Below are 24,292 nucleotides of genomic sequence, written 5' to 3'. Positions count from 1 at the left end.
ATATTGTATTATTGACCATTAAGAAAAGATTCACATTATGGTTTTTTTACTGTAACTGATGATGGTTCTTTAGCTATCCTTAGAATGGTTGAGCTGTCTTGAAACAACTAGCCACACCCCTTAAGCAGAACCAAATAGGACTTAGAGCATGTTGTGCATGGAACACTCTGATAAGTGCTGAGGAGACCATAGTAAAGGAAGTACATGTCTACAAGGAGTTTAAAATGTAGGAGATGGCATATTTCCTTGGAAAATCTCCAGTGGAAAAAATAAAAAAAAAACTACTCTTCAGTGGCATGTGGTACTGTAGTTAGAGAGAGTGCGTGTGTTTGTGTGTATGTTAATTCATCATCAGTACTTGGGTACCTGCTGTGTGCAGAGTGGTAATTTCAGTAAGTGTTTACATTCAATATGGTCTCCTTTTCCCTCTCTCACCATCCCCTGACCACCTACCACCACACAGTGGGATGCAGAATTGGGCTCCCCATAATTGAGTGAGACAGTTCTACAATTCCTAGCTCTCCACATTGTTCACGTTACTCATTTTTCACTTATATGGCAATGCTTAACAAATTAACAAATTAATCATTAAATCTGCATGAGCCTTTTCATTTTCAGAAACAAGCAATCCATTTACCCTTATCAGACACTTAGTGATCTATCAATCTATTAATAGTTCCTGAACACGAATGTGTGTAAAGCAATATAAATATTAGGCACTTGGGGTCCTACAGTAGAGCAGCTTAGAATTTAATGGAGGGGGAGGTGGGGGAAAGCCACAGAATGTTTTACAGACAGGTGAAAAAGAAAATGGCAAAATGAATAGGTGAATGAAGGCTTTAAAAATAGAGAACGTAAATGGGCTGGTACAAAGATGTTATTGGGTCTGTGAATGGGGCTGGATCAATACTGAAGCTCATGGGGCTTAAATCCTGGGCTCTAGACATCATGCTGGGATTGAGAATCACTGGTCCCACCCTTCCTGTTCCCCAGTATGACATTATGGCTATAAGGAAATCCCACTAAATGAATGAGGCAGGTGGCACCACTTCTGCACACGCTTCTGCCTCCCACCTTCACTTCCCGCCCATGACCCAGACCTGATGTGTCCTGAAGTTGCCACCATCTTCTACTTCCACTGTACTGCCACTACCTGGCATCTACCTGCTTGCCGCCCCTGTAGGGAGTGGGTGGGGGTAATCACTGCCACCTGCATCTCTGGGCTCTACCACCACAGTGGTTTGGAGTGTGGCTGCTTCCAGTCACAGTTTAGAGAGCATTCCTCCCCCACAATAAGCACTCAGTCATACCACTGACTGATTCATTGAACTTGCCATTGCTAAAGTACACAGAGCCATGGACAAGGTGTGGCAGTTTGACAATTTATTGTTACTCTTTTTCTAGAAAAGCTTTGAAGGCAGGGAGAGCTGTGGTCTGGGGAATTTAAAAGGAGAGGAGGTAAAAATCTGGGTGAAGAAGGCTGTCACACTGTGATGATGGGATCATCCTGAAGCAGAGCCTACAGCACCTTCTGAGTTAAGGGTCACTGTTTTATTTTATTCATTTATTTTATTTATTTATTTATTTTGCATGAGGACATGTGAGGTCTCAGATCTCAGGCCCTGGGCCTGAACTTTCATAAACACAACCCTGGTTCTGAAAGGTGGTGGCAGAAGTTTCAAGGCCTCCCTCAACTAAGCCCTCCTTTCTTCTTCTTCTACTACCTTCTGCATCACCTTTGCACTTGGATGTGCAACCTTTAGTCACGCTTCCCTCAGCCCCACAGCTCTTATGTACATATCCATAATTTATATTAAAGAGCATCACCTTCTAGACCGTAAGCCCCTTGGGGTAGGGTATTGATCGATATACTGTGTTTATAGTGTACTTTTCCAAGGACTTAGTAGTGCTATGATCACAGTAAGCACTCGATAAATATGAGTATTTGATTAGGAGCAAGATGGCTTTGGGATGGAGAGGGAGGGACTTGGGAAAATTCATGTCTGATGGTATCTATTTTGCCAGGAAAGTAGGCAAAGCTAAAAACGGTTAGATAGGGAAGTGCTGGGACACCAGAGGATCCAAGAGGGAATTAAAGTCCTTTTAATAGGAGGTAGGGATTCTGGGCACAAGAGTCCATCTAGAAGCTATTATTTTAGTAGGAGCTGCTTTATAAAGTTAACCTGGAAGTAGACAACAAAACTGTTAACATACCATCTCATTCTTCTGCCATTCTTCCTTATAATGATGTTTTTACCCATTCTCAAACTTGATTGGCATTTTTACCAAAGATATCTACCTGCAGTTTCTATTATAGTCTCTATGTATTAAATCTGCTTTTTTATAGTACTTTTAACTTTAGGTGATTATAAAAAGGTGCTGGAAAATCTAAGTGATCACTAATTTCAAAACTTAAGTGCCAAATCTAATTTAATAAAATGAGTAACTTTTAAAATGTATTTGAAAATCTCTTAAACTGAAATGCTTTCTGCCAAATTCCAGTCTGGAATATATTTTACAGCAATATAAACTAGGAAAGCTAGGTTTATAATGGAAGTCCCAACAAACCTTTAGCAATAACAGCTCAGCTGTTCTTACTTTTCATTAAACTTGAATATAGCTGGTAGATGTTAATGGTTCATATTAATACAATCCTTATCATTTAAATGTGAATACTGAGAAAGAGATGTGCTTCCTCTTGTATCCTTTTAGTTATTATGTCTAACTTATGGTTACTTTTCATTATTTGGTCCTCACTGAATCTGCATTACTTATTTTCAATTAAAAGAAAACTGTCTTCTGAGTATACAGCACTTTTTTTTCTGAATTCTTGGCTTTAAAAATATGCAAATACAAAAAAAAATCCCATTAACTATTTCACATGCTCCATACTGTTTTCAATTAAAAAGCAGTTGGCTGGTCTCAGTTGTCTAGTAGCTGTGAAAAGTCTAAGATATTGTTACAAGCCAATATGGAGTGAAAATTCCTCCAATTACTCTCCAGGAGGAGAGCAGTGCTCTCCTCAGAGAGAGGTTGACAGGCACATCCAGCCTTAACCTCCCTGCCTCTGGTCGCTAGCATGCAAGGATTCTGATGATAGTGATTGAGAAATGACAAGTGGACGTAGGAGATCTCTAAGGAGTCTGTCTATTGGTCCTGTTGAGAGAAACTTCCAAAAGCATTACCCAGATGAGTATCTATGCTGCTATTTTTTTTTCCTTCAATTATACAACACATTAGGGGAGCTACCCGTTTAGCTGCTAATTCCCATCTAAATTAAGTGTGGCACCTTTGCTCTAAGCCATCAGTCTTTCTACTGAGTCAACTCAAAGTAAATCGGATAAGGTTCAATAATTCATCTATGGGAATCACCCCAATTCAAGCAACAGGAGGAAAATGTTAGTCTTTTGATTGACTGGAGACAAAGAGTGACTTTATAGAGAAGAAACATGGCCTAGAAGAAAAGGCTCCGACTTGGGAGTCAGAGGACCTGGCTTCTAATCTCGGCTCTGCTAATTGTCCGCTGGGTGATCTTGGGAAATTCACTTCTCTGTGCCTCAAGTTCCTCATCTGTAAAATGGTATAGGATACCTGTTCTCCCCCTTACACTCTGAATCCCAGGAAGGACTGTGTCAGACCTAATTATCTTGACTCTACCCCAGCACTTGAAAAATGCTTGATGTAAGCACTTTATAAATGCCATAAAGATATGTGCACATAAATGTGTGTATATATATGTAAAAATATGTGGGTATATATATATGTATATGAACATATAGATATGATCAATGATATGCCCATGTGGAAGTATCACATCCACATCCTGTTGCAGACTAGAGGAGTAGGGACAGTTGTTCCTCAAGATGCCAGTGAGAGAGCAAACTATCTGAAGAGAATGGGAAACCGGTCCCATGATCAGTTCTCCCAGAAACCGGAAAGGGAACTCAGTTTCCCATTGCAGTTGCCAAGCAGACATGTGGTCACTGACAGGAATTGAGCCATTGATGCTGGGGGAGAATAAATGGAGGTTGAGCATTTCAAGGAAAAAGGTCTTTCCTAGCTGGCTCAACATTAAGTAAGTATGCAAGGAATGCTACTCTCTTTGCAGAGAAGCTGCTTCGGTTTCACTGACAGTAGTTCAGTTCCCACTGTCATCTGTCTCGTAGTGACGGTTGCCATAGTGAGGGAGTACTAGGTCTTGCCCGATTTCATGTCTGTGTACAAAGGCTCCTGTCTTCTTCTTGAATTGGCAGGGAGCCCTGAAGCCCAGGATGATGTACTGTAGCTGGGCAGGCTTTCAGTTCCCTAGAGGAAGCACTGTGCCAAACAAGGCATCCCTTGGGGGAGACGGGAAGAGGAGTGGAGCGAGGGTTGGGGGAGAGGAATGGAGGAAGGAAGGGAGGGATTACACATCCTGCTGACTGGCTGTTTTCCTCACCAGATCCTGAGTGATACCATGTGTTTTTACCAGCTGTTTTCCCTCACTTTATAAACTTCACACCTGTTTAGCAAAAAGGAGGGCATTTATTCTAGCCAAGTATAAAATGACTCAGCTGCCGAAGTTTCTGTTATAACATTTGGCCCTTTATTAGAGATGAGCAATATCTGTCTTTCAACTATTACAGAGTCTTATTGGAGGGGAAGAGGAAGAGGCAGGGACAGGAAGCACGATTCATGAAAGCTTCTTTTGCCTTAGTCCACCAATCAATCTGTGGTATTTACTGAGCACCGACTGAATGCAAAAAAACATACTAAGTGCTTAGGAGAGTCAACACAACAGAGTCGACAAAACTAATTCCTGCTTTAAACTGAAAACACATGAAATTATTCTACTTTCATCTAAGTCACAATGTGAACATATGAGATGACAAAGGAGAGATAACTTCTGAGTCAAGAATTATTTAGTTGACAGACTATACTGACCCTTTTCAAACTGTCGGTACCAGTAGAATATTGGTGCATATGTTGATCTGTGGTCTAGTTGCAAAATTTCTGGCATCACTCTTTGGGAAGAGTGGGAGGAAGGAGAGAGGGTACATCCTATAAGGAGGAGCACTATCTTCAAGACCACGGGGTGGAGTGGAAATGCAGATCTCATTCGGTGAGGGAATGGCGGACGATTGAGTTGAAAGAAGTTTCCCTTCCAGTCGGGGAGAAAGGGACTGGGGATCCAGGACACTTTGGACCTTTGAACTTACAGTTCTTCTTATCTCTTTTGTTGTTCTTTCCCTGTGTTGATCCCGAATACCATTTCCACTGTCACATGGGGTTTTGCCTGTGGATTAATAACATCCAAATAGCTAATATTGCTAATGTCATTTGAATTTAAGGACTATATAAATACAGACATGATTAGACTAAGAGGCCTCAGATTAAAAATGGAGCAACAATGCAGAAAATGTGGTTCCTCATAATTGTAATAAAGCCTACAGAAGACTGTGATGGACCACAAATACCAAGCTAAGAAATGTTTGCCATCTGAGGTAAGATACCAAATCTCAAAAGATCCATGAACTTGCTGTCTTGTCTTATGCTGCCAAATTTTCTTCAACACACAGTGACTCCATGGACACATCTCTCCCAGAATGCACAACTCTCCATCTTTAATCATTCTGGTAGAGTATCCACAGAGTTTTCTTGGTAAAAATAGGGAAATGGTTTACCACTGCCTTCTTCTATGCAGTAAACCTGAGTTTCCATCCTCTACACTCTCTCATGCCACTGCTGCCCAGCACAAGGGAGTTTTGATCTGTAGCAGATTGCCACTGGCCAAGGTAGGAATGGAATGGGTATGGCCCTGCTTGACTCTCCCTCCCATAGTGAAACTCTCCACTTCCATTCTGAGAGGGGATGGATTTGATGACCTCCAACAAATTAAAGACTTTAATTAAAGACTTAAACTCTCTCAGTGAGTGAGTTCGGGGTATTCATTGAACACTTACTGTGTGTAGAGAACTGTACTAAGTACTTAAGAGTTTGTTACAATAGATGTGGTAGACACTTTCCCCTCCCACAAGGAGCTTACAGTCTAGGGGGGAGGCAGACAATAAAATGAATTACAGATATGTGCATAAGTGCTAGTGGGGTTGAAGGTGGCATTAATAACAAGTTCTTAAAGAGTACAAATCCAAGTGCACAGGTGGAAAAAGAAGGGGCAAGGGAAATGAAGACTTGGTCAGAGAAGGCCTGTTAGAGGAGATATGATGTTGCTAAGGCTTTCGAGATGAGGAGAGTAGTGGTCTGTGACAGGAGGGGGATTTCCAGGTCAGAGGGAAGATGTGGGAAAGGGATCTGTGTCAGGTTAGATAGAATTGAGGTACATTGCATAGGTTGGTGTTAGAGGAATGAGGTGAGTCCTGGGTTGTAGAAGGGAATCAGAAAGGTAAGGTAGGAGGGGGCAATTGATTGAGTGCCTTAAAGCCGACAGTAAGGAGTATCTATGTGATATGGAAGTGGATGGGCAACCATTGGAGGTTTCTTGTTGAGTGGGGAGTTGTGGACTGATTTTTTTTTCTTTTTAGGAAATGACCCAGTCATCAAAGTGAAGTATTTATTGGAGTGGAGATAGAGAAGAGGCAGGAAGTTCAGCAAGAGGGATGATGCTGTAGTCAAGCTGGGATAGGATAAGTGCCTGTGTCAGCACAGTAACTGTTTGGGTGGAGAAGAGAGAGTGGATTCTAGAGTTGTTGTGAAAGTAGAACCAGCAGGATTTGGTGACAGAATGAATATGCTGGTTGGCCCTGTATATACTTCTGTGACATCCAAACCCAAAGAGTTTGGACGGAACGACCCTCACTCCAATCTTAGGGAATCCTTCACAGAGAGCAAGAATGTCATGATGAATTTCTGACTATTCCATCCTCTATCAAGGAGGAGGTTCTTTAAAGCAGAGAACATTGGTCTTAATGTGGAGTCCTGTCCTAAGCTCTGCCTTTGAAGAAATAACCTATGCATCAAAGCCATAAAAAAGGAAAGGCACTTGGATCTGTTGGATTGCCAGCTGGTTTCAGCAGAAACCTGTAAGTGAAGTGGGCATCTATCCTCAAAACATTTGTATGGGAGGAAATGCTTTAACACTTCAAAGAAGCCCCTATAATCACAATCTTCAAGAAGAAAGGAGAGAAAACTAGCTGGAAACTACAAGGAATCTCCCTGATTTCCATTGCAGACAAGATTCCAGCCAGATTCTTTGTGATCAGACTACTGAAGAACAGAGTAAACTTGGAATTACCTGACTCACAATTTGGCTTCAGACTTAACTGGGGTAAAGAAGACCTAGGAATAGTGTAGAGAGGAAAACAAGATATTTCTTCAATCAGTCAGTGGTATTTATTGAACACTTATTGTGTGCAGAACACTGTGCTAAGCACTTGAGAGGAGGGTAGGTTACAACTAACAGACTTGGTGGACACCTTCCCTGCCCACAGTGAACTCACAGACTATAGCTGCAGTCTGCCCAATTTCAATAAACTTACAAAAGAATTAGATTCCATCAACAGAACACAGATCAGGACTTAGGAAATCACTATGCAAATTCAGTTGCCTGAGAAACTCACCAAACTTCTTGGGCAAGTCCAAAATTCTTTCAATTCAGTCATTCAGTGGTGAGTATTGAATGCTTAATAATAACAATAATAATAATTATGGTATTTGAGTGCTTACTATGTGCCAGGCACTTTACTAAGCATTGGGTGGACACAAGCAAATCAGGTCAAAGTCCCTGTCCCATATAGAGCTCACATTCTCAATTCCCATTTTACAGATGAGGTAACTGAGGCACAGGGAAGTGAAGTGACTTGCCCAGGGTCACACAGACAAGTGACTGAGGCAGGATTAGAACCCATGATCCTCTGAATCCTAGGGTCATGTTCTATCCACTATACAATGCTGCTTACTATGTGCTGAGTACTGTACTTTACCCAGTGGAATGGTGGGTCATGTGACAATTCAAGGAACCCTGCCTGACCCTTTCCCCATCACTGGAATAAAGAAGGCCTGTACAAAAGGCTCATTTGTGTTCAACTGTTCTATGCGGACGTATTTATGGATATGAGAGAAGTTTCCTTTTCCTAACTGTGTTAGCTCTCTTGGGCCACCTAGCTTGCCAGAAACTCAGGTACTCTGTTGATATTCAGGTAGCTAGATCACCAGCCTCAGTGGGAATTGTCTTATGTGAACAGACATACCTGAGTTTTGAGCCGATGCAGATAGCTACCTCCCAGGATAATGGATTTGCTCCCCGTGGGCTTTGATGCTGTTTTGAGACTACCTTTTGGTGTCCTGATCTCCCTTAAGTGTCTGCTGAAAGACCACTCCTCTCTGATTCTTCACCAGGCTGGAGTGTCCACTGGTGTCTCCTCCCAAGAGCCCGTAATATACTGCATGCATTTCACCACTTTGGGTGTTTATCTATTCCCCTTTACCAGAAGGAGGTCTTCTCTGTCTGTGTTGCTAGAACTCTGTTAAGAGGGAGCTGGAGGTTTTGGGTTGGGGGGGGCTGAAAAAAATGTCCTCTGAGACAACTTATTGTGATTCAGTCCAGTGAAGCAAGGATAGAAGCAAAAGATGACAGGTATAAATGGCTTAATTTTAACAGAAATCTTTCCAGAGAAAAATGGAAAAGCTGTCAGCCCCGATAGAAGCAATTTCGTACTTTAAGGTGAACTCTCATTTTCATGGGCAACTTATTTAACTGTTTTTAAATGAAAAGATAATGCTTGTGGAAACATTCAATTTTCTCTAATTCTTGTCTAATGTCAGCCATGCTGTGTTGACAATCTCCCAGGCTATGAATCTCCTGAATGCATCATTATTAGTAAATTATCATTGCTTTCAAAATGAAATTATCTCCAGGAAATAACTCTAGTTGAATTGAACCCTGGACTTGAAAGGTCTTCATATTAAGGTATCTGAGTTATCCAAATTGGAGTGTCAAAAGAATTTGGCAGGAAAAACTGGAAGACCATCAATTCATTTAAGATAACTTTAGCAGCTGAATCCTAATAATCAAATGGACATTGTCACAGAATGACTTTAAATCATGAACCACCACATGAGATGGTCAGAAGCCTAAATACTTAGCTGGGCCTTTTTGAGACAGATGTTATTAACAATTTCTATCTTTGGATCTTTTATGCAACAAAGCTATATATTAGCTTCAATAATAAAAAAGCAATATTTACTTGTCATATCTAATTTGGATAATGCCCATGTATAGGAAAAACCATAGATGAAGAATCAAATAAGTTCCAGTGCATACTTAACAAGAAATAATCCCTAGAGTAAGGTAATTAAATGCTAGTATTCATAGTAGCCCCTCTCAGGGTTGCACCTGGAGAGTTTCCAGTCCCCTGCCAGTCTCAAGTACAGGAGGGAGAGTCAAGCAGAGGCCTATCCGTTCCATTCTTAGCTTGGGTAGTGGCTAGTTAGTGGAAGACAATCTGCTACAAGTCAGAACTCAATTGTACTGGGCAGCAGCAGCATGGGAGAGAGTCAAGGGTGGAGATTCAGGTTTACTGCACTGAAGGAGGCAATTGTAAACCACTTCCATATTTTTACCAAGAAAACTCTATGAATACACTACCAGAGTGATTGCAGTTGGTTGTGGGGCCTTTTGGGAAAGATGTGTCCATGGCATCACTATGGGTTGGAGATGTCTCAACAGCATAGGACAAGATTCTACAGTAGAATAACAGGAACAAAATGAAAATGTTACTTTTTTGCTCATAGGATATCTGCCTCCTTCCCTGCTTGGTCTCTCTCACACTTGCTGTAGAAGCTATCTTATTGTTTTGTGGTATTTGTTAAGTGAAAATCACTTTTCTAAGCATTGGGGAAGAAACAAGGTAATCGGGTTAGACACCGTATCTGTCCCATTCAGGGCTCACAATCTTAGTAGGAAGAACACGTATTGAATCTCCGTTTTACAGATGAGGTAGCTGAGGCACACAGAAGAGAAGTGATTTGCCCAAGGTATATGGCATGTGGATTAGAGCTCAGGTCCTCTGACTCACAGGTCTGTGCTCTTTCCACTAGACCTCACTGCTCCTCTAGGCCACACTTCAGTCACATTGGAGCGCCCACTGGGTGCAGTGCACTATGCAAGATGCTTAAGAAGCACATAATAAGCAAGTGACACATGTTGATGATAGTGGTATTTGTTAAGCACTTACTATGTGTCTAGCGCTGTAAAGCACTGGGGTAGATATAAGCTAATTGGGTTGGACACAGTACCTGTCCCACATGGGGCTCACAGTCTTAATCCCCATTTTACAAATGAGGTAACTGAAGTATAGAGAAGTTAAGTGACTTGCCCAAAGTCACACAGCAGACAAGTGGTAGATTTGGGATTAGAACCCAGATCTTTCTGACTCCCAGGCCCTTACAGCTTCCCATACCCACAAAGGTTTACAGTCTAATTGGAAAGCAGACACAGCAATGATAGCTGATGGATTTAAATGACTTGGGAAGATGGGAATTAATCCGGGAAGGCATGTTGGAGGAGGTAGACTTTTTTTAGAGGGGTTTTATATATGAGGGCTGTGGCCTGTTGTAATTGGTGTATGTGGTAGAAGTTACAAGCAGGGGGAATAGAGAAAATGAGGTGGTAGAGTCAAGAATGAGATAAATCAATCAATGGTATTTGAGTGCTGGCTGTTTGCAGAGCACTGTACAAGTACTTGGGAGAGTCCAATATAACAAAGTTGGTGAACTTCTTCCCTGTCCACAAGAAGCATTATTGATTGATATAGGAAAGTTGGGAGAATGAGTAGATTTAGGGGAAAATGAGTAGTTCAGTTTTAGACATATTATGTTCAAGTTTAATATGCTTCCTTCTTTGCTCTTATTCGCTCTTCCTCCCTCATTTTCTTTCTCATTCTCCTGAAAAGTCCCTATCTTATTTCTACCAACCACAACACACTTAGGGATAAGGATATCTTAAATATTATTTGCACATTGTGTGATTGGTAATGTTTGCATTTTCCTACTTTTTCATACTACATCAACTGTGATTATAGTGGAAACCAGTCTTGGCAGTTTGGAGAGCTAGAAGGGTTTGTATTAATAATAATGATGATTGTGGTATTTGTTAAATGCTTACTATGTGTCAACCACTGTACTAAGTGGTGGGAAAACAGAAGATAATCAGTCTGTTCATTCAATCGTTCAATTGCATTTATTGAGTGCTTACTGTGTGCAGAGCATTGTACTAAGTGCTTGGGAGAGTACAACATAACCAGGTCCCACATGGTACTCACAGTCTACATAGGAGGAGACCAGTTATTGAATCCCATTTCACAGACAAAGGGACTGAGGCACAGAGAAATTAAAGCAGACAAGTAGTGGACTCATCATTAGAATCCAGGTCCTCTGATTCCCAGGTTAATGCTCTTTCCTTTAGGCCAATGTTTGCCAGGGAAGCCAAATTTGGTGGATTGTCAACAGCCACATCTTTATACAAGACTTTGTGCACCCTCTTAAAATTAAAATCTTCTGTTGCCTGTTTGGTTTTTTTTAAAGAAAAAACAAGCTGTAACACTTTTTCCTGGCTGAAAAGAGTAAATCATTTTACATGCTTAAGAAACAGACATTTTTATTTAAGGTGATTGCTAATTAAATGGTCATATTAATATCTATTTTCACCCTCTAGACTATAAGCTCATTATGGGCAGGGAATGTGTCTGCTAATTGTGCTGTACTCTGCCAAGCACTTGGTACAGTGCTCTGCACATAGTAAGAGGTCAATAAATACCACTGATTGATTGAATGCAATAATGGTAGGTATTTGAAGCAATACAGTGTATGTAATGATATGAAATCATAGTAAAAGTTCTCTTCAATCTCTAAATGGAAGCTGGAAGAAGCTAAAAGATAAGGAGTGTTGCTTAGTGGAAAGATCATGGGCTTGAGAGGCAGAGCATCTTAATTCTAATCCTGGCTCTGCCACATTATTTTTTTAATGACATTTGTTCATTCATTCAATTCAATTGTATTTATTGAGAGTTTGTGCAAAATACTATACTAAGTGCTTGGGAGAGTACAGTATAACAATAAACAGACAGTTTCCCTGTCCACAGTGAGTTTACAGTTTAGAGGGGGAGATGGACATTAATATGAATAAATTAATGAAGTTACAGATAAATTACAGATTTGTACATATAATAATTATGGTATTTGTTAAGTGCTTATTTTGTGCCAGACACTGTACTATGTACTGGGGTGGATACAAGCAAATCAGGTTGGACTCGGTCCCTGTCCTGCATAGGACTCACAGTCTTACTCCCCATTTTACATATGAGGTAACTAAGGCACAGAGAAGTAAAGTGACTTGCCTAAGGTCACACAGCAGGCAAGAGGTGATGCGTGAATTTAATACGTGCTGTGGGGCCAAGAGGAGGGATGAAAACAGGGAGCAAGTCAGGGTGATGCAGAACAGAGTGAGAGAAGAGGAAATAATAATAATGGTATTTGTTAAATGCTTACAGTGCCAAGCACTGTTCTAAGCATTAGGGTAGATACAAAATAATCAGGTTGTCCCACGTGGGGCTCACAGTCTTAATAATCCCCATTTCACATATGAGGTAACTGAGGCACAGAGAAGTTAAGTGACTTACCCAAAGTCACACAGCCGATAAGTGGCGGAGCTGGGATTAGAACCCATGACCTCTGACTCCCAAGCCTGTGCTCTTTCCACCAACCCCCAAGCCACGTTGCTTCTCTAGGGCTTAGGGAAGGCCTCTGGGAGAAGATGTGTCTTCAGTAAGGCTTTGAAGGGGGAAGAGTAACTGTCTTTCTACAAGGGGGGGAGGGAATTCCAAGCCAGAGCCAGGAGGTCATGGGCAAGAAGTGGGTGGCAAGATAGACAAGATCGAGGTCTGTGCCAGGCATTCGTCTAAGCGTTGGGGGGAAGGGGATGTAAGATACTCAGGTTGGACCCAGGGGGATATAAGATAATTAGGTTGGACCCAATCCCTACCCTACTGGGGCCTTGCAATCTTAATCCCCATTTTACAGATGAGGTATCTGAGGCACAGAGAAGTAAATGACTTGCCCAAGATCACACAGCAGGCAAATCACAGAGTCACTTGCCCCTTGCCTCCTGAATGACTTTGAGTAAGTCACTTAACTTCTCTGTGGCCTCAGTTTCCTCATCCTTACAATGAAGATAAAATATGTGGCTCAGTGGAAAGAGCATGGGCTATGGAGTCAGGGCTCATGAGTTCGAATCCGAGCTCTGCCACTTGTCGGCTGTATGACTGTGGGCAAGTCACTTAACTTCTCTGTGCCTCAGTTCCCTCATCTGTAAAATGGGGATGAAGACTGTGAGCCCCACGTGGGACAACCTGATTCCCCTATGTCTACCCCAGCGCTTAGAACAGTGCTCGGCACATAGTAAGCGCTTAACAAATACCAACATTATTATTACCCCTCATAAACTGTGAGCCCAAGGTAGGGCAGATACTGTCTGATTTGTATTATATGTGCCTCGGTGTTTAAATACAGTGCTTGGCCCATAGAGAGTGCTTAATTAATACCTCAATAATTTTCATTATTAGAATTATCATCATTATTATTTTCTCCTCAAACATTCTAGTGAACTTTTGCACTTTTGAGTTTTATGGCCCATTGCCTTGTTTATTATTGTATTTTTAAAATTTTTAGGCAAACACCACCTATATTAAAAGACCTTTCTTCTTGCCTTAGTGAAAATCCATCCTCTGCTATTGGTCTGCCTCCAGAGCTTCTCTCTGCTATCTGACATTTTTACAATACTTTATCTCTATTCAATGAAAAGAAAATATTCTCTCATTTTTGCAGAATCTTTCATCTTGATTTCTATTAGTTCTTTATTATCAACTAGTCTTACATTTCTAGCATGATTTTTGAGGAGAATCAGGCCAATTTAAAATATATATTAGTATTTATTAGCATAAATTAATAGTAACAATTAATACTATGACTTTAAGGGAAACTACTGTTTGGTTTCTATACCTTCGCACTTTCTTACTCAGGGAAACGTTTTTCCTTTGATTTCTGCTTTGATTTCCCTCTATTACATAGTCCTTTCCCACTTTCCTGCTGAGCGTTTTTCATTTACATATGAACATGTGAGCTTACATTATTTCGGCTGCCTGCTGAAGCCTGCATTTTACAGTGATCATTTCCTGCTGAAGATGAAAGACAATTATGTGTCTAATTAGTATTCCCATTTGTTAGGCTGTAGAATGTGTTGGAGCAATTGAACCTTAACCAATGATTCTTGAATTTCTGGTGCAATTTCAGCGAAGCCTCGGCTCAAATGGAAAACATTGGAGATAAAAACATGAGTGAATTTGAGCCAGTGGCAGTCAATGTACTGAAGTGTTGTTACAGACTCTTGCCAATACCTCTTCAAGTTATTTTTCATGGTATCTGTTCAGTATTTACTATGTGCTAGTCACTGTACTAAACTCTTGGGTAGGGACAAGTTAATTGGATTGGACAAAGTCTGTGTTCCACATGGGGCTCAGAGTCTTAATCCCATTTTACAAATGAGGTAACTGAGGCACAGAGAAGTTAAGTGACTTGCCCAAGATCACACAGCAGACAAGTGGCAGAACTGGGATTAGAACTCAGGCCCTTCTGGCTCCCAGCGCCATGCTCTATCCACCAGGCCAGTGTCACACTAGACACACAATCAATTACCAGAGCAAACAGTGAACAATTCAGTAGACTTGAATGTTCAATGTGATGGTTTACAATCTTTGAGCATTCTTTAGAGATGAAGTCTAGGTGTACACTCCTTCCCTGGATGTATGGGGAAATGGCTTCACATAAACCAATATTATAAAAGTCTAAATATAGCCTCTTAAGGTATTTACATATGGTTAAAGAACAGCTATTATTGAAAAGGGTCCCTTGAATTAAAAAAGGAAACTGAACTCAGAAGTTAATTCATTTGCTGAATTTAGTCGGGATATCATCCTGAGGTCATCTGTAATCTGTGCAATCTCAAGTCCTATCCTATGCTCCTTTCCAAATGAGTACAAGACCTAAGATCTTTTTCCTTATTCACTTTACTCCCGATAAAAATCTGGAAGAGGTGAGTGTTTATGATTATCATCAGATGACCACGTGCCTTTTGGCTACAAGAAACCAGAATGGACCATGGTTCGTATTGTCATCCCCTAGTTTCTCTGGATGGCTGATTCAAAAGCTCTGAATGATTCATTCATTCAATCATATTTATTGAGCTCTTACTGAGTGCAGGGCACTGTACTAAGCACTTGAATGATGCTCTCATCCTATTCAGTGTAGCTTTTCAGTGGCCCACAGTCATATTTTGGGACCCCCCACTCTGATGTGGCTTTGAACTTGACTCTCTGAAGAATGGCTAAACGGGATTATGCCAGGTACAGACCCCTACTTCCATGGTTGATGATGAAATTCTGACAGAGGCCTCCACTTTTCACACAGCCAACTGGACCATTTTAGGGTAGTTTCTGGAGTGTGATGAACTTCTCAGGGCAGCCAAATGACTATGCCCTGGAAACACACACAAGCACACCATTTAGCAAAGGTTTCTCCATGACTTTGGTAGAAATGAAAAATTCATTGATGAGTTGGTTTAGTCCTTCAAGACTAAATTTTCAAGTGGCTGCAGGTGATGAAAAAGAGATTATCATTCAAATGATGAAATCATACATGGTAATGTAGAAATTATATGTCAAATGATAAAGCAGTTCCTTGGTTGCAAGTCACTTTGGGAAAGTGCATTGACTTTCTAGAATAATTTAATTATTGCTTTGGGGTACTGGGAGCCTAGCAGGTATAATGTAGCTTCAGAATGTGACTAATTTATAGCTCAGGAAAAGTCTAATCATTGAGATAATTTAATTCAACTTTATTTCTATTAGGGTCTGAGCATCAATAATTCAATAAGCACCATTTACTGAGCACCTCCTGTGTGAAGAGCACTATGCTAAGGGCATAGAATAAATAAATAATAAATAAAGATATGATTCCTATCCTCAAATAACTTGCAATCTACTGGTGGAGAGGGATATTAAAATAGACATAAAGACTGAAAGCAGATAAATGGGATATGTACATGAAGTTGTGCTGAAATAGTAACTTATGTAACATATGTTCATCAGTCCTATGGGTGGTATAATTTAAGAGTACTGATATTGAAGTAGCTGGGGTTATATCATCTTGGAAGAGAACAGAGGTCAGTTGGGGAAGGCTTCTTGCAAGAGATATAATTTCAGCTGTGGTCTGGCAAATAGTCATTCATTCATTCAATTGTATTTACTGAGCGCTTATTGGGTGCAAAGCACTGTACTAAGTGCTTGGGAGAGTATACAATAACAATAAATGGACATATTCCCTGACCACAGTAAGCTTACATTCTAGAGAGGGAGGCAGATATTAATATTCATTCATTCAATCATATTTATTGAGTGCTTACTGTGTGCAGAGCACTCTACTAAGTGCTTAGCACTGTACTAAGCAGAATAAATACATAAATCAAATATATAATACATTACACATATAATGAATTACAGATACAAAGAGGGAAGGAGGGCCAGTCAGGGAGGAGGGCGTGCTCAAGAGATTGGTGGCATAAGAAAAGAGAGAAAGACACAGTGAGTAAATAAATCAAACTATCATATTTATTGATCGCACATATGTGATAGAAAAGAAATGTACAAAATGGGGAAGATAAGGAGATAATATTAATAATAATAATGGTATTTGTTAAGTGCTTATTATGAACCAGGTACTGTTCTAAACTGCTGGGGTGGATATAAGCAAATTCATTCATTCATTCAATAGTATTTATTGAGTGCTTACTATGTGCTGATCACTATACTAAGTGCTTGGAATGTACAATTTGGGCAACAGATAGAGACAATCCCTGCCCAATGATGGGCTCACTGTCTAATCTGGGGAGACAGATAACAGAACAAAACAAAAACAAGACAACATTATCATGATAAATAGAATCAAGGGGATGTACACCTCATTAACAAAATAAGTGGGGTAATAAATAATATATACAAATGAGCACAGTGCTGAAGTGAGGGGAAGAGAGGAGGGGGAGGAACAGAAATTGGGTTGGACACAGTCCCCATCCCACATGGGGATCACAGTCTCAAACACCATTTTACAGATGAGGTAACTGAGGCACATAGAATTGAAGTGATTTAAGTGATCAAGGTCACCCAGCAGACAAGTGGGGGAACCGGGATTAGAATCCTTTATCTTCTGACTCCCCGGCCTGTGCTCTATCCATTATGCCATGCTGTTCTATTTTGGACATTGTAAGTTGGAAGTGTTGGTGGGACATCCATGTAAAGATGTCCTGAAGGCAGGAGGAAATGAGAAACTGCTGAGAAGGAGAGAAATCAGGGCTGGAGATGTAGATTTGGGAATCATCTGCATTGAGGTGGTAATTGAAGCCATGGGAGAAAATGAGTTCTCCAAGGGAGAGGGTGTAGATGGAGAATAGAAGGGGACCCAGAACTGAGCCTTAAGGGATCCTCCCTGTCAAAGGGTGGCAGAGGGGCAGCGGAAGAGGAGCCTGCAAAAGAGAAGGAGGAGTGGTCAGAGAAATAGGAGGAGAACCAAGAGAGAACATTATCAGTGAAGCCTAGGATGGATAAAGTTTCAAGGAGAAGGGGGTAGTTTACAATATCCAAGGCAGCTGAGGACTCTAGGAGGATTACGGTAGAGTTGAGGCTACAAGATTTGTCAGGAAGAAGGGTCATTGATTACTTTAGAGCGGGATATTTCTATGGAGTGAAGGGGACAGTACTCAGAATGGAGGAAATCAAGGAGACAAAGGAGAAGTGGAGACAGTGGGTGTAAAACAAAATAAAAACCTCAGGAAGTTTGGAGAGGAATGGTAGTAGGGATGTAGGACGATAAATGGAGGGAGCTGTGGGATCAATGGATTTTTTTTACGATAGGGGTTCTAAAAGGATGTTTTAAAGAAGTGGGGAAGAATCCATTGGAAAGTGAACAGAGGAAAATGGCAGTCTAGCAAGGTAGAAGGTAGCACAGGTGGAGAGGATAGATTTTGAGAGATAGTGAGAAATCTCTTGAGTTACTGCAGGGGATATAGGGAAAAGTGAAGGCAGAGGAGAAGATGGGGTTTGGAGAGGAGTAGGGGAGATTTTCTGGAGATCATGTCAGATGGTTAGCGCTCAAACTCCTTGCCCCCTTCTTCTACTCTTCTACTACAACCCAGTCTGCATACTTCACTCCTCTAATAGCAACCTACTCGCTGTACCTTGATCTCCCTATCTTGCCATCTACTTCTTGTCCAAGTCCATCCTCTGGCCTGGAATGCTCTCCCTCTTCATATCTGACAGATAATTAGTCTCCCCACCTTCAAAGCCTTATTGAGGACACTTCTGACAAAGCCCTCTTTTCCTTTTCTTCCACTTCCTTCATCTTCACCCTTTATTCATCCTCTGTCCCAGTCCCACAGAATTTATGTACCTGTCCATAATTTATTAATTTATGTTACTCTCTCCCTCTCTAGAATGCAAGATCACTGTGGGCAGTGAATGTGTCTGTTATATTGTTATACTGTGTTCTCCAAGTCATTTAATACAGTGCTCTGCACACAATAAGCACTCAAGAAGTACAGTAGATTGATTCAATTTTGTTGTTGAATTATTTGGCCAGGTCATTAGGAGAAAAAGATAGTAGGCACAGGGGGACAGGAGGTTTGAGGAAGGAATTAAATGTCTGAAACAGCTGGTAAGGGCATTGGGTATGGGAGTGACTTAGAAAGGAGAACTACTGTTGTCAGGCAGAGAAGGGGATACAGGTAAGAATTAATTAAAGGTCAACAAGGTCAGAAAAGATGTCTGGATTTTCACCAGCAGTGCTCCATTGCTCAAGTGGAAGAAGCATACTATGGACATGATCTCAGATTGAGGATCTTGCAAGCAGCAAATTTATGCAGCAAGGAACTCTTAGAAAAGCAGAATAGCCTAGTGGAAAGGGCATGGAGCAGGGAGTCCAAGACCTGGGTTCTAATCCCAACATTGACTCTTTGCTGTCTGACCTTGGGCAACTTCTCCGTGCCTCAGTTACCTCATCTGTACAATGGGGATTAAGAATGTGAGCCCCATGTGGGATATGAATTGTGTTCTACCTGATTAACTTGTATCTATCCCAGCTTTTGGTATAGTGCCTGGCACATAGTAAGCACTCAACAAAAATCATTTAGAAAACACACACAATAAAAAGCAAAAAAAACCCTCTGACAAGTAGTGGGAGTAAGCTGGACCTGGCCCTAATCTGCTCTTGTATAAGCAGAAGCCTAGTAAAATGATTCCTGTTAATACATCCTCACATTGCCACCATCACCCTCCCCAGATATCTCCTGCAAAGGCCACTGGCCTTTCTGTTAGAAAATTTTTCACTTTCTGCTTTAGGTGCACACAACATGGAATAGAGGGTTGACTTGCTGTTTTTGTGTTGGCTTATGGTGCGCACAAATGTAGAGAGAATTTCAGCAACATAGCATGGGAGAAGTAGCATGGCCTAGTGGATAGATCCCAGGGCTGGGAATCAGAGGACCTGAGTTCTAATCCCAGCTCTACCACTTGCTTCCTGTAAATTCTTCATTTTTCATATTCCTCATCTATGAAATGGGGATGAAATATATGTTGTCTGGCCCACTTAGACCATGAACCCTATGTGGGAAGGGAGCTATTTTTTGATTATCCTGTATTTATCCCAAGGTTTAGTACATGGCACATTAGAACGTGTTTAACAAATAATACAATTGTCACACTGAGGGCAGATAGATGAATGTGTGTTTCTGAAAGTTGATCTTGTTGTGTCATGCAATTAGAAATTTTTTCAGTGGCCACATCTTTCTGGAGTTAATCTGGAAAGTAGGCAGTAATGTACATTCTGACTTTTTTCTTCACTGGGTTCCAATTTGATCCCAAACCGAACAGCCCAAAGCAATCGTGCCATATTTTTGGGGACATTTTTGAGGAACATATCATGTTTTTGTTTGTCTACCAGAACATCATGAAAACAGTAATGACAATTCATTCTTTGATGAGAAATATAACATAGATCAAGTCAAAATTACTCTATAGTGAGTGCAGTTCTCAGCACTAAATCATGAAAAATAAGTCTATAATGAATGACTCCTATGTAGTTATAACACAAGTGGGGCTGTTTTTAATATGACCAAGAGCCATAATGGAACATTAACTACTCCACAAGTTTACAAGAGCTGAGCAAGTGCATGGCACTGCGTTATATGAAGTGTGTCCGTGGCGCACCAGAGGAATTATTATAAGGTCTGGAAAGTAGGAAAAAAAATAACTAGTTAGTGTAGAAAAGATATAAATGTCAACTGCCTGTAAAATACTTTTTCATGTGTAATATTCAAACATTTAATTCTACAATCACTCCATGCATTGAACTCCCACTGAAATTTATTGGAGCTAGAAGTGTCAAGGAAACATAAGAGCGGCCAGTGAAACCTTATAAGTTCTGATTTCTCCTCCGATTCTATTAAACAGTCTACCTCACCTTTCAAACTCATCCTGGGGACTCCTCAGTATTTATCCAAATATATTCACTCTTCTTAGAACTATTTGTGTGATCCAATGTAGCATGTGTATCCTACACCCTTCAGCCTCACTAGATTCTTTAAAATGCAATTGTGGAGTTTTTCATAAAAATAGAATATTATGACCATATGAATTAGTGAACAGATCAAATAATCATTACTGATATAACTTGTGTTCTATAGCTCTTTAAAATATAACTTAAGCTTAGAGCTTTTCACCCCACCCTCAGCCCCAGAGCACTAATCTGTATAAATAAATGTAATTTATTTTGTTGCTTGTCTCCCTCTCTAGAGAATATGGTGGGTAGAGAATATATCTACCATACTCTCCCCAGTGCTTAGTATGTGCTCTGCATGGAGGAAATGCTCAAATTCCATTGATTATCTGATTAAAAGCAAACTTTTTTTAGCAAGTTAAAATATGTCCATCTCAGTTTGAGACTGTGGTTAACTAAAGTCTAAACTAATATAAACTGGAGCAATCCAAATCATGTTAGAAGATATTCATTGTAGGCAGGCGAAGAGAAGTTTATTTTCAATCTTTATTGCAAATCATCAAGAGATGAAGTATAAAATGTGGTAAATTAAAATATAGCTTAAAATACAGTTGTCATTTGGAATTTATTAAACATGATTGCTCTTAAAAACAGTGCCGTGACTTGATGGTTCTGTTTGTTTTTCTTCAAATACATTTTTGCATCCTGCATTATCTGAATCATTTCCTTATCTTGCCATTTTGATTGTGAAGATGCATCCTCAGGGTTCTACTCAAGTGACTTCAAATTCCAGAATTTTGTCCACACTTTCTAGCCCATAAGAGGTAGAAACCTCATACTTTCTGATGCCAATGAGGTCATTATTTATCCTTCCTGAAAGACAGAAGGCATTCAACATTCTGTTAGGTTTATCAATCTAGGTGATGAATCTGTTGGCTTTTCCGGGTGCTAAATAATCATTGAGACTGAAGAGGATGTGAAAGTTTCCGCAATAATGTGGGAATTGGAGCTCAGGAATCACAATGGCAGTTTGGTGGTGGAAAACAAAGTGGATCTTTTAAAAAAATAAAACTTTTTTTCTCTGTCTTTAATAGCATTTTTTGCTCTTATTGACTTTTATTGAACTCCCATTCTCTATTTTCACTAGAACTAGATAGTAATTTGGGAGCATATTCATAAACTAAAATGCACTTTTCCCTTCTCAAAATCATACCTGGTGAATTTCCAGTACTCTGCTAGTCTTAGCTATGGGAGGGAGAGTCAAGCAGAGGAGTACCCATTGCAACAGAGAAGCAGCATGGCATAGTGCATAGAGCATGGGTCTGGGAGTCAGAAGGTCACGCTCCTATGCTCGAGCTGCTGAGCGCTGCTCGCGAAAGTCCAAGCACCAAGCCGACCTCACACACTTCAAATTTATCCTTTCCTGCCTTAACTCTGCCCTCTCCTCCGCCAGGCAAAGCTTCTTCTCCTCCCTCATCGACACCCATGCCCGTCACCCCCGCCGATTGTTCCGGACCTTTAACTCTCTCCTTAGGCCCCCTGTTCCTCCCCCTCCCCCATCTCTCACCCCTAATGATCTGGCCACCTATTTCCTCACGAAAATCAACACGATCAGGTCTGAGCTCCCCAAAGTCACCCCTCCGCCTCTCCCCTCTCCCAAACAACCCCCTCCCCTACTTTCCCATCCTTCCCTGCAGTATCCTCAGAGGAGATCTCCTCCCTCCTCGCAAGTGCCACCCCCTCCACCTGCGCCTCGGACCCCATTCCCTCTCACCTTCTTAAAACCATCGCCCCTGCCCTCCTCCCTTCCTTAACTTCTATTTTTAACCACTCAATCTCCAAGGGCTCCTTCCCCTCTGCCTTCAAACACGCCCACATCTCCCCCATCCTAAAAAAACCCGCTCTTGACCCCACTTCCCCCTCCAGTTATCGTCCTATCTCCCTACTACCCTTCCTTTCCAAAATCTTAGAACGAGTCGTCTACAATCGATGCCTAGAATTCCTTAACTCCCATTCTCTCCTAGACCCCCTCCAATCTGGCTTCCGTCCCCTCCACTCTACCGAGACTGCTCTCTCTAAGGTCACCCATGACCTCCTTCTTGCCAAATCCAATGGCTCCTACTCCATTCTGATCCTCCTTGACCTCTCTGCTGCCTTTGACACTGTCGACCATCCCCTCCTCCTCCATACCTTATCTCACCTTGGCTTCACGGACTCTGTCCTCTCCTGGTTCTCCTCTTACCTCTCTGGCCGATCATTCTCGGTCTCCTACGCTGGAGCCTCCTCCCCCTCCCATCCTTTAACTGTTGGAGTTCCTCAAGGGTCAGTTCTTGGCCCTCTTCTGTTCTCCATTTACACTCACTCCCTCGGTGAACTCATCCGCTCTCACGGCTTTGACTACCATCTCTACGCAGATGACACGCAGATCTACATCTCCGCCCCTGTCCTCTCCCCCTCCCTTCAGGCTCGCATCTCCTCCTGCCTCCGGGACGTCTCCACCTGGATGTCGGCCCGCCACCTAAAACTCAACATGAGCAAGACTGAGCTCCTCATCTTCCCTCCCAAGCCCGGTCCGCTCCCAGACTTCTCCATCACCGTGGATGGCACGACCATCCTTCCCGTCCCGCAGGCCCGCAATCTCGGTGTCATCCTTGACTCGTCCCTCTCGTTCACCCCACACATCCTATCCGTTACCAAGACCTGCCGGTTTCACCTCTACAATATCGCCAAGATCCGCCCTTTCCTCTCCACCCAGACGGCTACCTTACTATTGCGGGCTCTCGTTATATCCCGGCTAGACTACTGTGTCAGCCTTCTCTCTGACCTCCCTTCCTCCTCTCTCGCCCCGCTCCGGTCTATTCTTCACTCCGCTGCCCGGCTCATCTTCCTGCAGAAACGATCTGGGCATGTCACTCCCCTTCTTAAACAACTCCAGTGGTTGCCTATCGACCTCCGCTCCAAACAAAAACTCCTCACTCTAGGCTTCAAGGGTCTCCATCACCTTGCCCCTTCCTACCTCTCCTCCCTTCTCTCTTTCTACCGCCCACCCTGCACGCTCCGCTCCTCTGCCACTCACCTCCTCGCCGTCCCTCGGTCTTGCCTATCCCGCCGTCGACCCCTGGGTCACGTCCTCCCGCGGTCCTGGAACGCCCTCCCTCCTCACCTCCGCCAAACTGATTCTCTTTCCCTCTTCAAAACCTTACTTAAAAATCACCTCCTCCAAGAGGCCTTCCCAGACTGAGCTCCTCTTCCCCCTCTACTCCCTCTGCCATCCCCCCTTTACCTCTCCGCAGCTAAAGCCTCATATTCCCCTTTTCCCTCTGGTCCTCCACCTCTCCCTTCCCATCCCCACAGCACTGTACCCGTCCGCTCAACTGTATATATTTTTGTTACCCTATTTATTTTGTTAATTAATTGTACATCGCCTTGATTCTATTTAGTTGCCATTGTTTTTATGAGATGTTCTTCCCCTTGACGCTGTTTAGTGCCATTGTTCTTGTCTGTCTGTCTCCCCCGATTAGACTGTAAGCCCGTCAAACGGCAGGGACTGTCTCTATCTGTTGCCGACTTGTTCATCCCAAGCGCTTAGTACAGTGCTCTGCACATAGTAAGTGCTCAATAAATACTATTGAATGAATGAATGAATGAATGGATTCTGATCCTGGCCCCTCCACTTGTCTATGTGACCTTGGCAAATCAC

At 41.8% G+C, this 24,292-nt stretch overlaps 1 non-coding gene across 1 annotated transcript; it reads left to right on the top strand.

Annotated features, from left to right (window-relative positions):
• The first annotated feature begins 9,313 nt into the window (after positions 1-9,313).
• LOC114815507 lies at positions 9,314-9,451 on the top strand. The gene has a single exon (XR_003763293.1). It is a non-coding gene; the product is annotated as a small nucleolar RNA SNORA7 (small nucleolar RNA).
• The last annotated feature ends 14,841 nt before the right edge of the window (positions 9,452-24,292 follow it).

The sequence above is a fragment of the Ornithorhynchus anatinus genome, chromosome 1 (assembly GCF_004115215.2).
Source record: "Ornithorhynchus anatinus isolate Pmale09 chromosome 1, mOrnAna1.pri.v4, whole genome shotgun sequence".
In the NCBI taxonomy this organism is placed as follows: Eukaryota; Metazoa; Chordata; class Mammalia; order Monotremata; family Ornithorhynchidae; genus Ornithorhynchus; species Ornithorhynchus anatinus.
This window is presented reverse-complemented; position numbering and strand designations above follow the sequence as displayed.